This window comes from Anopheles bellator, chromosome 2 (assembly GCF_943735745.2).
Source record: "Anopheles bellator chromosome 2, idAnoBellAS_SP24_06.2, whole genome shotgun sequence".
In the NCBI taxonomy this organism is placed as follows: Eukaryota; Metazoa; Arthropoda; class Insecta; order Diptera; family Culicidae; genus Anopheles; species Anopheles bellator.
The window spans coordinates 25,398,268-25,413,629 of NC_071286.1; positions in this window are offsets into that span (position 1 = coordinate 25,398,268).

The following is a 15,362-nucleotide window of genomic DNA, read 5'->3' on the forward strand; positions in this document are numbered from 1 at the left end:
TTCTTTAAGGGGTACTTTTTTATGGTCTTTCTCGCTGCGACTGCCACCGCCAGGTTTCGAGGATTTTATCGCCCGACGCCTGGGTTTGATCCTCGCGTTATCCTGGCCGCCAACACGCGGACAACGATGAGTCCCGGGCGATGAAAATCGGTGACGCAGCGGCGCACCAGAAACTCCGAACGGAGGGCTGGCCACGGCCGGGTCCGTGTCAGCGACGGTGCTCGTAATTGATGAAAAGTTGGAACGTTGTTCAGCTCGAGTGCCACTCGGTTTCGCCGCTTTATAATTGTTATGACTTTTATTGGTTGACGATCTGGTTTCCAACCCAAAAAAAAACCTGGTCCACGGCCGAGGCATTCACGACAAATGGCCAACTCAATCCCAGGAAGTGCCACGTGGAACGGTTTAGTATAAAAAAACTACACTAACTAAGGTCCGAAAGCTTACGTGTGAGGTATTGGCGAGTGTTCGCTAGTGATTGAAAAAGTCATGGGTCCGATAATTGAAAAGCAATAATTGTTTAATAAAGCAAAACTTAAACGAAGCAAATGGTAATTTTGTGCAAAAGGTGATATTGGATGTCTCACATAATAAAAGAGACAATACCGTGCAACAACGTAAAACGCTGATTGTTTGTCCGATTAACGATACCTTAAAAGAATGTGGCTGACATATTGGTAAAAATGAAAGATTGTTTTTTTATGTTTATGACAGAGCCGTATTAAGCACCAACTTGGAGTTCCGCACTCACCTTAAGTAAAATCCTTCTCTGGATTGCCTCTAGCGGATAAGTCAATGTGGGTTCCATTGTTAAAGGCTAAAATCATCAACTAAGCACTAGCCGAATGATATTGGTGTACTCAACGTCTAGAAGCATTATCGACCAGAGTACACAAATATGTTATTTTTATTCCCAACGATGTACACTACGAAAATAAAAATGCACCATCCGTTGCTAGTTGTGGCAAACGTTGTTTAAAACGTCGTCGATCGGCATCTCGCAGAACTATTTTGTTCACCCGGAATGTTTTGCCAAATATTCCGAACACATTCCTTCACTTCGTACGAGGCAGTCTGGAATCTCCCATGTTGGACATTCTTTAAATTGAAACCTAACCTCAAATTATGGCTCGCCGTACACATTCACCCTACGAGCTGGGCTTAGCGGTGACACAATTAAAGCCAATCCTGCCAAACTGCTGCACACATAAAAAAGAGAATGAACTTTCCAAATTTTGGCCGGTGATGCCACGCGATTGCTCGTAAACTGTATCTTTAAAATCTAAACCCCTCATCGGCTGTGGTGTCTCTTTCGTTGCGCTGCCGCCGGCAATGGTCACTCACGCAGCGTCACTGAAATGGCAGCAATTTCAAACTGACGTCCATGCCGCGGTTAATTACGATCCTCAAGAAGCGCCCAAAAACTCGCATCCTGCACCGCGTAAGCCAGATCCCCGCCAACGGGTACTTAACACTGGGCCCCTTCACCGGAGTCTCTTAGAACCCCCCGGCCGAGTCAGGCGGAAAGTCACCCGGGGAAAAGCAAAGGCACATGAAAAAAGAGAGCAAAATTAAGAGTAAATTCGGAACCCCACACCAACCGCTCGACCGCGACCGTTATTTTATCTCCTAAATTATTCATACACGGCCTGCAAACCGCAAACGGTACCGGAGAGTGCCGGAGCGGCTGATAATAAGCCTGCAAATATTATTTATTGTACCGGCCGGCCAGCCTGCTGGCTGCCGGCTAGAGGTGGCCATGTCGGGTCTGACCGACACTGGCACTGGGCGTGTAGTGTGGTGCTCATTTTTTATGTTGTCGGCTTCGAAGGTAGTTTGTGTTAGGATTATAAGCAGTGGTCGAGGCGAAAGGCATTAAACATAATGCTCACTGCTCACTGGCTGCCACCCGGCGCCCGTCGGACTCCAAAATAATCCGCACCAGCTTCAGTGTTTCGGCAACCTTTCCGGCAACCAACCCGGAGGTGAGAATGGCCGCCCTTTTCCGAGCAGCCTTCGTGAGCGCACGAAGCGAACGATAACGCGAATTTCATGCTATCGGCACCGGAGGGATTTTGGCATTAGGTGTGTCTTCGGGGAACTCATCCGAAAACTCGGCGCAACCCCAAGGCCTATGCGGCCTAAGCAATTGTGTGAGAAATTTTTAAAAACACCGAAACTATGTTAACTCATCCAACTCCCACGGCCCAGCGCGTAGGCTCGTTGCAGAATGCGCAGCGTTACGGCTAATTTATGCGATAATAATTCATGCAGATTAAGCATAATGGCGGAGGTTTTTTTTTGCCCACTGCAACCGCGGCTCGTGGGTTTTCTGTGCTGCACTAGTTTCGCTGCTTCGAATGTTGCAGATTAACTTTGCATTTCGATTCGAGCATATTTACGCCCTTGGCCCGGTTTTCTGGGCTGTTTGTTATCGCGTGTTGTGCCGCAGATGCAGATGGGATGGGTCCACTTTTCGGTAGCATCATAAACCGAATTAAGAGCCTAATAAGATGTGTCAAAGGTTCGCGCAATGGGCGCTCGAGCAGAGACTTAAATAAGATTTAAAAAATCATAAAACAACTTTGCTTCGACCGCAAAGCAAAACAGGGAAGAAACCATGAACGCGCGCCATCAACAGCAGCAGCAGCAGCACAGATAATGGGCCGGCTTAGCGCTTTAGCATTAAGTAATATAGCAGCACCCGTAGCCGCGACCCATACCGACTAATTTGGTGCGCGAAAAACTCCACACCGTTCGCTGCCGCAGGAGCAGTCATTTCATTACCCCAAGGGCATTCTCGAAAATCTGTGCCAAAACCGGTGGCCCTTTAAAAGCTAGATACCGGAACCGGTGTTGGGTGCGCTGCTCACCCGACCGGCTCATCGAACCGGCCCACCCACCCGGGCCGGGTTTTAAGTTTAATGATCCCAAGCAAAGGCTCACGCGAACGCCAGGCTCCGCCGGTTGCCGTCGATCCGGGCTCGCCCCTAGTGTCCACGGGATGCGCCGGGACGCTTCAATTACAGTAAACTTGTGCGCGGGCGCGCGCTCGGCACGGAACGCAAGCTCAAATGAGCCCCAGTATTCATGGTTAAATGTTAAATGAACCGAAATGCGAAACGATCCGGCGTCGCCATAATCGTGGCCGCGTGAAGCCCTACGAAGCCCTGTGAATCCTGCCCTTTTGTGCGTTCGTTGCTTTGCTTCCTTTTGGTCCCGGGGCCCGGGATGAACCCCGAACTCTAATGGGCCGCTGTAATGAGCTTTGCACGAATGCTTAACTTTGGCGAGGCCAAGGTCCCGGGGCCAAGCTCACTTGGCCAGCCTACCGGAGCGTGTGGTTACTTCAATTTATTTCGCAAAAGTTTCAGAAGACCGATTTTCTGTTTGGGTTTCGTTTTTGTGTGCTAGCAACTCCCACCGTGAATAAAGGGTCCCCACGACGAGGGTGTAGTGTACTGAGTCCTGCCCTTCCTGCAATCCGAGTAGTAGTCATTTTTAATTTCCTTCCAACGCGCCCGGAAACGCCAGGACGGCCGACCCCCCCCCCCAGGGGAAGAAGAATGCAGTCTTGTCTTGTGCGCCTTCTTGCACCGGAAATTGCTCAACCCGAGCCCCGGAAATCGAGAAATCGTCGCCAAGTCCGGTGGCCGGCTATCGGTCAGCGTCACCATTATCATCAGGGTGGACCGTGGGGGGGTGTCCCTTCTTGGTCATCGATGAATCATTTATCTACGAAATGGAAACATTATAATTTCCCGGATCGTTTCCCGTCGACAATGCACGCCGTGCTTTGGCACACATTGGCCACGTCCGAGCTTCCTGGCCGTCCGATAATCCCGTCGTCGTCGTCCGTTCGGTTTCTTATCCAACCGCAAAAGGCAATAAATCAGAAACGGAGAAATTAATTCGTGATTCGTCCGGCCCGTGAGACTGGCCGGTGCCGGACGGTGGGTTTGATTGCTTCACCCCGACAGAGGCTCGGTCAGAGAATCCACGCTACCACTGGCGTTGGTGGTGGTGGGAGTGCAACACCAATTTGTCCCTCATTATGCCGGCACACTTACGACCCCGAATCCCTTGGCGCGATTGTGAGTTTTGTATTATTCAGCTGCAAATTCCAATCGATATAATTTATGATTCAGTCCCCCACCGGACGTGAGAACTCGCAAGGAGCGCGTCTTGCCCACCAGCAACTGCTTTAGCGATGCGGTGCAATGCAATGCCGGGTCAGAGATGGCTTTAAACGCTTTAAATAGTTTGTGTTGAACTCGTTTAATGGCTATCGGTGGCTGAAAAGGGGCCAAATTTCCCAAACGGACTTCCCAAATTAAAGACGGGTACCAATGGTGACCAAATAATTAATTGTTAAACTATCGGCTTAGAGATGATTAGCAGCGACGTTACAAGATGATTAAAGGATTAACCGCTATCGTATGGATTTATTGGAGAACACTATTCCGGTGACGGCAGGACGACTAAATGTGTTCGCTACACTGGGGCACTCCTTATCGCCTTATTGGGGCATTCCGAAAGAAGTTCTGGTTGGCAGAAAAAAATGGCGTCAATTTGTAATTGTTCTGATGCTTATGCTGAGGCCAATATGCTAACATTCAACGCTTAACTCTCTCGAATGTTAAATCTTAATAAAAGTAAAACGCCTAAAGGTATGCAACGCCAATTCCAATCAATTAAATTTCAACCCGCATGTTCAGCGAATACTTTTCCTGCGAATCGGAACTGAAAGTGGTGACATTATTGAAGATCAGAACGCAATTCAATCAGAGCGTTACGTCACAACACCTTATTATTATATTTTTACATCGCGAAAATCGATCAGCAGTCGAACAATAATCAACACTTAAGAAAGGTTAAAAAAAGTACGGGAAACGGTATAACGGTTACGGTTCAATTGACACTCAATTGAAACGCACCTGGAACACTTACTGTGAACCGTATTACGTGTCACAAACGTGCTGTTTTCGTGATCCGTCCTAACGAGAACCGTTGTCCATTGAAAGCGCTCAAGTACGTTCCGGTAGCATTAAAACGTGGCGCAACGGGAAAAAAAAATCCAGCCAACATGTGACTGCATTTAAACCGTCCCGCTCGATGCACCGTCAAAAGCTCCTTTTAACACCCTTCGTACCACGGTGTCGCATCAGCATCGCCACATAATCCGGCATCGGTGCGGCGTGCATCACCATCATCATCATCATCGCACCGCCACGCCACGCCATTAATGCAATTATCGTCTGGAGCACATTTATGACAATTGAATTTCGTCACTTCAAACGGCGCCGATCGATTATTGTTTGCCCGCGGCCGGCCCGGGGATGCCATAGCCTGGCTCACATTTCGCCCACTCCAAAGACCCGTGGTGCTGGTGCCATGAAGCGCAAATAAACAGGGAAAAGCTGAACCCAAATAACGCCCTCCCGACCGCTGTCAGCAGTCGGTGTGGCCATCGATCAAGTTACGGGAAATTTAACTAATTTTCGCTGACACAAAGCACATCCCCCGGTCGTCGTCCGAGCCGAGCCGAGAACTTGCCCCGAACCCCTTGCTGTTACAGGTTACAGCGCATACATGAGCACTTAATCTTTTTTACCGTCAGACAATCCGTTTTTTTGTCCCTGTCTGCTCCTCACGTGTGTGTATATGTGTTTTTTGCGCAGCATTCGGCACCAAAGTGTGGCAAAAGCGCGACCTGATGGTGATGTTTCACTCGAGCTGTCCGGACTCTGGTTTCTGGTTCCTCATCCTTCGTCTGTTTTTTTTTTTTTGGTTTGCTACATCTGTTCTCATCTCTTCCTTCATCCACGGCAGGGCCGACAGTGGTGCCAGCGTCCTGCTGACAGTTCCACCCCGTGCGACGATGCCACTGCCACTGGTTTGATGAATTGCCACAGTAATGTAATTTTGGCAAACAACGATCAACAAACCTGCAGAAGCGCCGAACGATCAAAGCGCAGACAATCATCCGCCGGCGAAGCCGGGGCGTAAATCAAAATTATTCACTTCTGGCCACGGGAATCTCCCTCGGCCAACGGTGGAGTGAATTATGCCACACAACATGGTGAGCGCATTTCTGCGCCAGCAAACAATAAACCTATTTCGCACCATTAACCTGCAACTTCTATTGCGTGCGATTCCAGTGTGAGTTTTTGCGGGTACGTATGGCCGGACGTCCCGTGTTTTGCTAACTGTTTCCGCTCGCCGAAACATGCTGATGTATCATGTTGGCCCATTTACTGGCCATAAATTAAATTCCGCCACTAAGAGCTGTCCACGTTGTTGAAACGTTTTGTTTTTTTTTTTTGCAATGGATTAATGCTTCCCATTTTGTACGACTATCAATAAACTGTCCGTCCACAATTTTTTTCTCTCACTTCGTTCGATGCCAACGGATCGGTTCGGGACTTTATGCCAAGCTTTCAGCAATTAAGTATAACACGTACCAAAATTTGGTTGCGTCGTTTTCGAAAAGATGGTTCCCCCACAACACAAAACCCTTCGGTTGATTGCATTGCAGGGCTACGTAACTCCACCGTTCGGAAGAAGGAAAAGAAACACATGAAAATGCGCAAAGACTTCAATTAATTTAAATTGCAATAGTAAGGTTTTCATCCGCCTCGTGCGCGTTTGTCCGATTCGGCCAACGTGCAGCATTACAAAGCGATGACCACCGCCTTTAAGATGCTGCCTCTCGGCACCCCAAAACGTGCCACCCGATCCTGAGGAATGGGCCCTTTCTGGTTTCAAACCAAAAAAAAACGAACCGACACCCCAGGCGGGCCAGCCCGGCGGTGGTCAAACAACAATAACAATGAAAGCTAATATCACAGAAAAATAGAGCATTTTGCATTTTATTACATTCTGTCCAGTGCACAGGCGGCACCGTCTGCCACCCGGACAGCCAGGCCGTGCCACAAACGGAACCCTTTTTGGGGGGTGAAATGGCTTGCAATTGCCCGCACTCTGGCCCTTTTCGTTGCTACGGCGGTCGTTGCAATTTTTCTTTCGCCTTTCTTTTGCAGGTCCAGGTCCGTTCCGTTGCAGCCACCGTTTGAATGATGCAATAAACGTGGAAAACAATGGGTAATGCAATGAACAGCGGACACAAAAACGGTCCAGGGTTTTCTGTTGTTTCAACAGTAAGGGGTCCTGACGGACCGGGATGCTTCGTCGCGAGTGGAAAACATTTCATAAATCAAATTTGATTCCTTTCCATCGGTTTGGCTAGCTGATGAGCTTATGCGCGGGTTGAGTATACGTCTGTTCCGGTGAGTGCCCTTAATCAGCTTAAACCAAGAACAACCTCTTTCTGTCGGTTGCTGATTAACGCATTATTATTTTTAGCATAATTCAGTAAGCATTAAGCATTATTTTTTTATGCAAAAAAACACAATCGCGAAAAGAATGTTACTTATTAAACATTGTCCACAACAAATGGCTCTTCGCCCACATTTTATCCTTTCACGGTTGCTCAACACAATGTCCTGCCTCGATGGATGGCATATTCCAATGGAGGCGTCGGGTGTCGATGGAGACGCCTAGTGGCTCATCAAGTGATGGAAAAAATACTCTCGTGCTCCGCGGTAACATATAATCCGTTGGCTGCTCAACTTTGCGCCGAGAAAGGAAACGATGTCCTGTTGGTCGACCGTTACAGGACGAACCACATGAAAGATGAAAAGCACATTCTACGTTTCTACAATACACCATAATTCTTTTATGTCGAAAAAGGCTTAAAAAACGCCCGAATACTATCTGTCCATACCGCGAGAGTAATAAAACTGTCACCCGGGCGGCTACAAAAACGAGAAGGAATTTGAAGATTGCTTTCTTACTGGTCGCATACGGGAGAAGAAATCTGCTTAAACCCGAACCTACTCTCATCGGACGGAGCCTCTGTTGGGAAAATAGATTTTCATTGTTAATCTAGTTCTACCCCTCACGGCACAGCATCAGCTTTCAAATCGGTGGGATTTGATCGATCCCGATCGACCCGACACAACACAAGATTCGAATACTGTTGCGCAATTCCACTCCAGGTTGAAGCAATTGTTTTCAATCGAACGTTCCAATCGTGACTCCGTTCCCGACTGGGGCAGCAGTTCGTTCGTTCCACTCCGTGCTGAACCGAGCCCGAACGTCCGACAGAAAACAACGTCCATCGACAGTAAATGAAAACACGGACAGCGCTTGAGGTTGGAAATGAAAATCAATCTCTGAAGTGGCGAATCTTCCAATTACCGAGGCTCCTCGAAGTACGACGTAGCAACAAGCAACAAAAAAAACACGAAAAGCTTCGAGACCGGTTGGTAGTACTCGTTCGGACATTCGGAGCTCAGGGAGTTTTTTTGCCCCTTCGATTCGCCCGAGTTTGTTCGTATTTCGAGGCCAACGCATCGTTTCACGCCGCATCCGTCAAGGGGCACTTTTACCGGGTCGATCCAAGCGATTCCTGGGACCGTCGAAAGGAGTAACCCCTAAAGGAGTAGAGTATCGACGGTTTTCGAATAATGTATCCAATGGGCGGAGAGGCTATATATGATCAAATTATGTTTGATTGCTGATATTGTGAGTGACAGCATTTTGTCGTACAATTCCATATTAATTACGTTGATTATACTTTCGGCAGCCACGCCAGCGTAGCAGTGCGGAGGCCTATTAAAGCAGGAGCACTGGAGCACTTTCATAAATTGACCCCTTTACGTTGCCCCGCCGGCCGTCCCTGGTCCCCGGCGCCTGTGGTATAATCTCCTAAACCACTTACAGCGATGTGGGACCCTCGGTTCGAGCCGTTTCGGTTGCCGGGCTCGGTCCGGAAAAGTGCTGTGGTCCGTAGTCGGCAGACACCGCTCTGCATGCAGATGTGACGATGGTCTCCAGGATGACCCTCGAAAGCGTGCTCTGCACCTGCATCCGTGGTGAAGCCGCCATCCGCGATACACCAGCGCAGCACGAGCACGCTCCGGCGCCAAGATGCACCGTGGCCACTGAGCGCTCGGGTCGGTAAACCAAGCTGCCAAGCGGTTACACAACCCACCAGCACCCCACACTGGATATGGACGGATCTGGGCCGGTGCCCAAAAGTGCAATCACTGCACTACTGCATCGTCGTCGGCGCCGTCGTCGTCTCCGTCGTTGTTGTCGTCAACATCTTCCCAAACTCCCACGGGCTTATGACCGCACCCGCTCGAAATTCTCCTCGACCATTCCATTTCATTGAACCGGAAAAACAACACACGAATGACCCGTGGCAGCCGGTGGTGGTGGATGCGATGCCCAACCCACGAAGGCCCGGTCCGCAGGGAGTGGTCAGCCAGTGTGCCGGTTACCGGTATATTTAAATTCTGCACGATGCTCAGCGAACACCTGGCACCACGCTCCGTCGTCGACGTATTTTGCTGGGTCCTTCGCTTCGATTCCGCCTGGCCGGACGACGAGCTGACGGTGAAGCTTTGCATTCGAAAGGAACTTCTGGTCGGGGCGATGGCACTCGATGACAGCGCGCAGTCCTAGCCCAGCCAATCGCCCAGTCGCCCTCTTCGTCCGGGCGGTCCACGCGTGCCCGTGGAAAGAATCGGCCAATTTTACACTCCATCGATGAGCCTCCCGGTGGCTGGTGGCCCCGTCGGCCAATCTGTCAGTAATTGAATCGTTCGCATTTGTCATATCCTGGCCGCAAAAAACAACTTAACCCAGAAACCCTGAGTAGCACCGTGCTCCAGCTGTACCGGCTGGATCATGCATGCAGCCGAGCGACTGAAGGGCAAGATTAGCATAAGCCAAAAATGCACGACCAAGCACGCCCAAGAAGTGAGGAGCGAGTGTGCGCAAAAAGTGCGCAGAAACCGCGCACCGGAAATGGCGGTGGTGAGTACACCTTTGCATAACACCAGCCACATTAACTCGATTATGAAAATGTGTCGCCCATAAAATATGCAGGATGTAATTTTCTAAAGCGCACTTTCGGGTCTTCCGGCTCTGCACGTATGGGTGTGCCGCAGGTCGGATGGTCCCGGTGAGCAAGGTGAGTGCAGACACTGAGTGCCACGAGGAAGGTTAAAAATGGAGTACAGAAAGGTGAAACCACAACCGGGTGCGTACCGCTCGAGGGGGCTAATAAATCCGTGCCTGTTACGGGGGTTCGCCCACTTTAAAGCGCTCCAGTTGCCTCCTGAAACAAGTGGAGGTGATTTTATTTATTTTTTTATTTTTTGTTGGAGTCACACTGTAGTCAGAAACACAGTTTGAATTAGCTGGCTGTTAATCAGTAGCTTAATAGTATTTAGCTCACCTACTCAAGCACTCCAGAGCTCGTTGCTGGTGAACGATTCAATTCAATGGTGGTGAAACCATTACAAGCCGAACGACCGCGTAGCATTCTGACCTCATGTTAACACATGGGCTTAAAAGTTCTGGGCTTAACCCATACATAGCGCTCTACGATATTCTACTCGTAAGTTTGCGAGTTGCCATTCTAAGAATGACACTGGTTTTGTTATTTTCTGAACCATCGGGCAACAAACAAAATTTCATGTTTTAATTTTGCTCTGCTTCTTGGGAGGGAAAAAATGCCGTTCAAGCGAACCAATAGCTTGAAAAGTGTTATAAGGACTTCGCTCTAAATTTTTTTGTCAAATGTATGGCACATGGATCCAACAATTCACTTCGGGATCAAAATGATCGGGGTATGCAACTGCTGAATCGGCTGCATAGGTTATGACCTCGATATTTTGAAATGTCCATGGTGTAGTATTCATCGACCATCTTGAAAATGGAAATACCATCAACTGTGAATATTATAAGGCGTTATTGGAGCGTTTGAAGGCCGAAAATGCAAGAAACGGCCGCATATGGCAAAGAAAAAAATTATCAAAACAACGCAGCAATTCAATCAACACAATGGCAAAACTACATGAATTTGAACATGGAATTGCTCCCACAGCCACCGTATTCGCCAGATTTGACTCCCAGCGACTACTAGCTATTCGCTGACCTTAAAGAATGCTTCTCGGTAGGAAATTTTCCCCGAAGGAAGAGGTTATGGGTGAAACTGAGGCCTATTTTAAGGCAAAACATAAATAATGCTGTTTGCCGTGGCCAATTATAACGCGTTTTCCCCTTAGGCCCGGGACTTTTCAGCTCATGTGTTACATGTTGACTAAGCTTTTTGACTCATCGTCATGATGGCTAATGTTTGGAGTTTGTGTCAACTCATAAAAATCGTTACGCCACCAAACGTCTACCATCCAGGATAAGCTACGAGCTCAACGACTGTGTACCGGGGTGATGCAGTACCGAGAATTCAAACCAAATCAATCTAATGGCCCTGTGGTACATAGACAGTACCCAACGCCACAACTAAAGTTGTAGCAGCCATTACAAAATTAACTGAACTTGTGTGACAAACACTGGAGCTCCAGTTTGAGCTTAGTCGCCATCGACATTGACGTGTCTGTGACTTCGAGTACAAGTGTCCACAAGCACCGTACCTATCGGCGCTGGGTCTGAAACCCTCCGAAAGATCGTCACAGTTGTAGGTAAATCCCAATTGTCCCCCAACAATGGACGCACCTGTCCTGTCCACAGAGATAATTAGTTCGGGCGAGTTCCGCTACAATCAGCATCTTGTCTACAGTCAACCCGATAAGTGACACTTCCGCCACCGGAAGCAGTGAATGACGTTATCTCCCCGAAGCGCGTATCCATAGCGCGGCCCGGCGTAAAGATTGGTCATCTTTTTAGACACCTGCACCCTCGTACAAGGCTGCGCCAGTCTAACGACGACGACCGGAAGTCATCGGCAGCTACGTGCCGCACGTACGCACGAACAAGTTAGACACCCGGCCGAGGGGGGGGCAATGTTGCATTCACTGTTCATGTCGAATATATGTATTTCCGATCACTTCGTTTTGGTCGCGACACGTGCACCGTCCGCGTTGTCACCGTCCGCCTGGAGCGTCCTGGGGCGCGCGCCTCGCTTTAGTACGGAATCGGTGGAGGAACGTCGGGAATGTTGGGTACGTCGGGATTGATCGGGAAATCGCCCTGGCGCCGGTTGTTGACGAAAACTTCGATGTTGACCAGCGTTTCCGACGGTGCTACCGGATTCACGACCTCGACCTCGTCATCGTCCAGCGGAACGGCACGTTTCAGGTCCTGCTTGGTGTACGGCTGCGGTGGTGGCTGCTCTGGCTCTGGTTCCGGGTTCGGCGGTGGATTCGGGTCGGGGTTCGGTCCCGGTTGGCCCGGTTGCCCCGGTGGGATCTCATCGTTCGGGCTGTCGACGTTGACGCGAATGTTAACTATCGGATTGGCGATGGCCACTGCCGCCAGCATGGCGAGCACGATCAGGGCGCGCATCTTGATTCTCTTGTATCGGCTTAGCGTTTGTAACTGTGCCCTTCACCGACTCACGGGTTGTCTTTTATACGCCGTCCCCAAAATCCCCGAAATCACTGCCCTACCCCGCTGGGGCCGTCCCGTTCACTGCAAAGCGGGTGCCGCCGAGTGATCAATCGTCCAAGCAATGGTCCAAGCATTATCACCAAATCTTGCAACAACCAAAAAAAAACCCGCAGTTTATCGGAGACAGTCCGAAAAGGTGTACTATCAAACAGCTTATCAAGCCGACCGCTCGGCCGCCAATCCGATTAGTGGCATTGGATGCGCCCGGCAATAACGTCCGGCGGCCCGACTATCGGCCGACTGCATGTCCGTCCGGCGGTGGTCAATCTCTGTGATCAGTTTTATTTTTTGGTTTATTGGCAGCGGGTTTTTCGCGGTCGATCTGAGGGACCACGATGCGTTCCGGGGAGATACGGGCTAATTTTAGCCAAGCCGGACAAAGCGTAAAGTGGGCTATAATCTCCCGCCACAGCCCGAGCCCCCGGGGCAGAGGCAGTGGATCCGTCACGCTGCAATTCCATTTTATTGTCGGCGCTGTTACGTGTTTCGCACTGTGGCCTGACTTTTTCTGCGCCTCATCTGGGAGATAATCGAGCGCCCGTAGAAAGCGCACGCCTGTTCCTGTTCGCTTCCCGTTCCCACTAGAGGACCGTCCGAAGCACATTCCGACGTGCACGGCGGACGGCAGAAGCCAAAGCCGGTGCCCAGGAGACACTCGTTCTAATTTACATGTATGATGAAAGTAAAGCCCAACACGCTCCCACCTGCTCGGCCGTAAGGTTACCGAATGCTGATTAAAAGGACCGGCTGACCGGGCCACCGTTCGCTTACCGACCGGTGCCCAGTATCCCGCAATTAGCTGCATTGTGGCAGGACTTGGGCCGCACCCAGGAGCTGAGTCCTAAATAAATGTCAATTTGAACGCGAGCGGAAGCGGGTCGGAGTGTGGGAAGATTTTAAAGGGAACTGCCTTCCGCCGAGCGAATGTACGAGTTTTCGCTTTGTTTTGACAGCAACACCGAGCCGACCCAGCTACCGAGTCGTGGCCTTCCTCAAATCAAACAAACTCGATCGTGTACATAACGATAATTAACATGGGCCCCGGGCTCCGTGTCGGGTTCCCCGATTTACATCCCTCTACACTTCCAGCAACTCCCATCGCTGGTGATGACGTACGCCGAGTTCGAATTATCCGTTTTCGCCTTTTTCGATTCATAAGTTTCCATTGATGCGACCACAGGCGCCCCGCAAGAGGGACTTCGCAACCTCAACATTTGCGAGGATTATCGGCGAAATGTAAGTACGGCAATGCTTCTTCAGCCAGAAGCTCAAGCTATCCGCTTAAAGTATCTCCCGAGGGAGACTAGCAAGATTTTGCACTCACATGAAACTAATCATCGTCTGGCCGGGATCTGGCTGCGCTCTGAGAAGCGCGTCTCCGGCGGACCAATCATTACTGCATCGGGTGGCAGCAAGCACACATGGACCAAGCCGATGCAGCGAACTCAGGTTGTGTTGGTCAGGCGACACCGGCGGGAGTAATCAGACCATAGTTATGATGACAAACTAGCCCCGGAGGAAATCAGCGGTAGCACCAACAATGGCCAGAGCACCGAACGCGCGCTGTACATCAAACGCTACAAGACAGACGTCGAGTAATGATGAGAGTTACAGGATTTCATCGTCGTCATTATTTTAATTCCAACACTCCAGGGCTCCGGGCCTCCGGGCGGCCGCACTGACGAGGACAGCAACAGCAAATACAACTTGTTGCCGATAAGAAGCCGCCAACGCCGAGCAGGCGCTACGAGCCGAGACGAGCAATTACGCAAGCCTGCCGACAATAATGACCCACAATCATTATCAGGCCGTGTTTTTTTTTCGGTTTACCGTTCCTACGTACGTACCGGAAGCGCGTTACCGGACGTGAAGCGCACCGGCTTACGGTGGGGACGTTTCCGGTTTTGAAGCCGAATTATTGGGTCCGATTACACGGCATGGCTTAGGAACAGCAACACTCTGAGTGTGCGGAGCGTATTTGATTTTAAGTTGAGTGAAGTTTGGCGATGTTTTTCACGAAAGCCTATAAGCTTCAATCATTTGTGATGGAACCCTTATCGTAGACCTTTGCCTTAGGCAACGGAAATGAACCCTGAGCCGATCGACTATTCTTTTCGGTTTCTCTGACTATTCGATGGTTTAAAACGAAGCAGTCTTGAATAAATAAATAAATACCAGGTCATATGTAGGAAATCGGATCGGATTACATTGAGTATAGCTGTCAATGTGGTACTCCTAGTTTTGCTTTTTTAGTATCATTACCCTGTTTTGACACCAGATAAATGATTTCATATCGAAAAAAAAAAATTAGTTTAAAACTTACCTTTGAAGAGATTAGACCATGTCGGCTGTTGTACCTGAAAATGACGATGAACGCTTTTCTGCAACCTGCTGAAGAAAATTGCTGGAGAATCGCGTCGCATTTTGAAAATGCTAAAAGGAAAGAAAAAACATGGTTCAGTGCGGGGAAAGCAATAACTTCGACTGCAAAACCAGATCGATTCGTCCAAAACACAATGCTGTGTGGCTGATGGAACCAGAAATCACACAGGAGCTGTTACCTGGTGAAACTGTCAATACAGATCCGACAACATATGATCCGACAAATCAAACTGATAACCAGGCAGTGATCGAAAAACGACCAGAACGAGTCAGAAGACCAGGTGCGGTAACTTGGCTCCATGAGAATGGGCCTGGACACAAGCAAAACTGCTTCAGGATAGGATGCATAGAACAGGATGGGATAGGACAGGATACAATCAAAGCACTTAGCAGGGAGCTGCTGTATGCACCAGACTGAACTCCTTCCGATCATCACTAATTGAAACAAAATAAATAAATAAATAAATAAATAAATAAATAAATAAATAAATAAA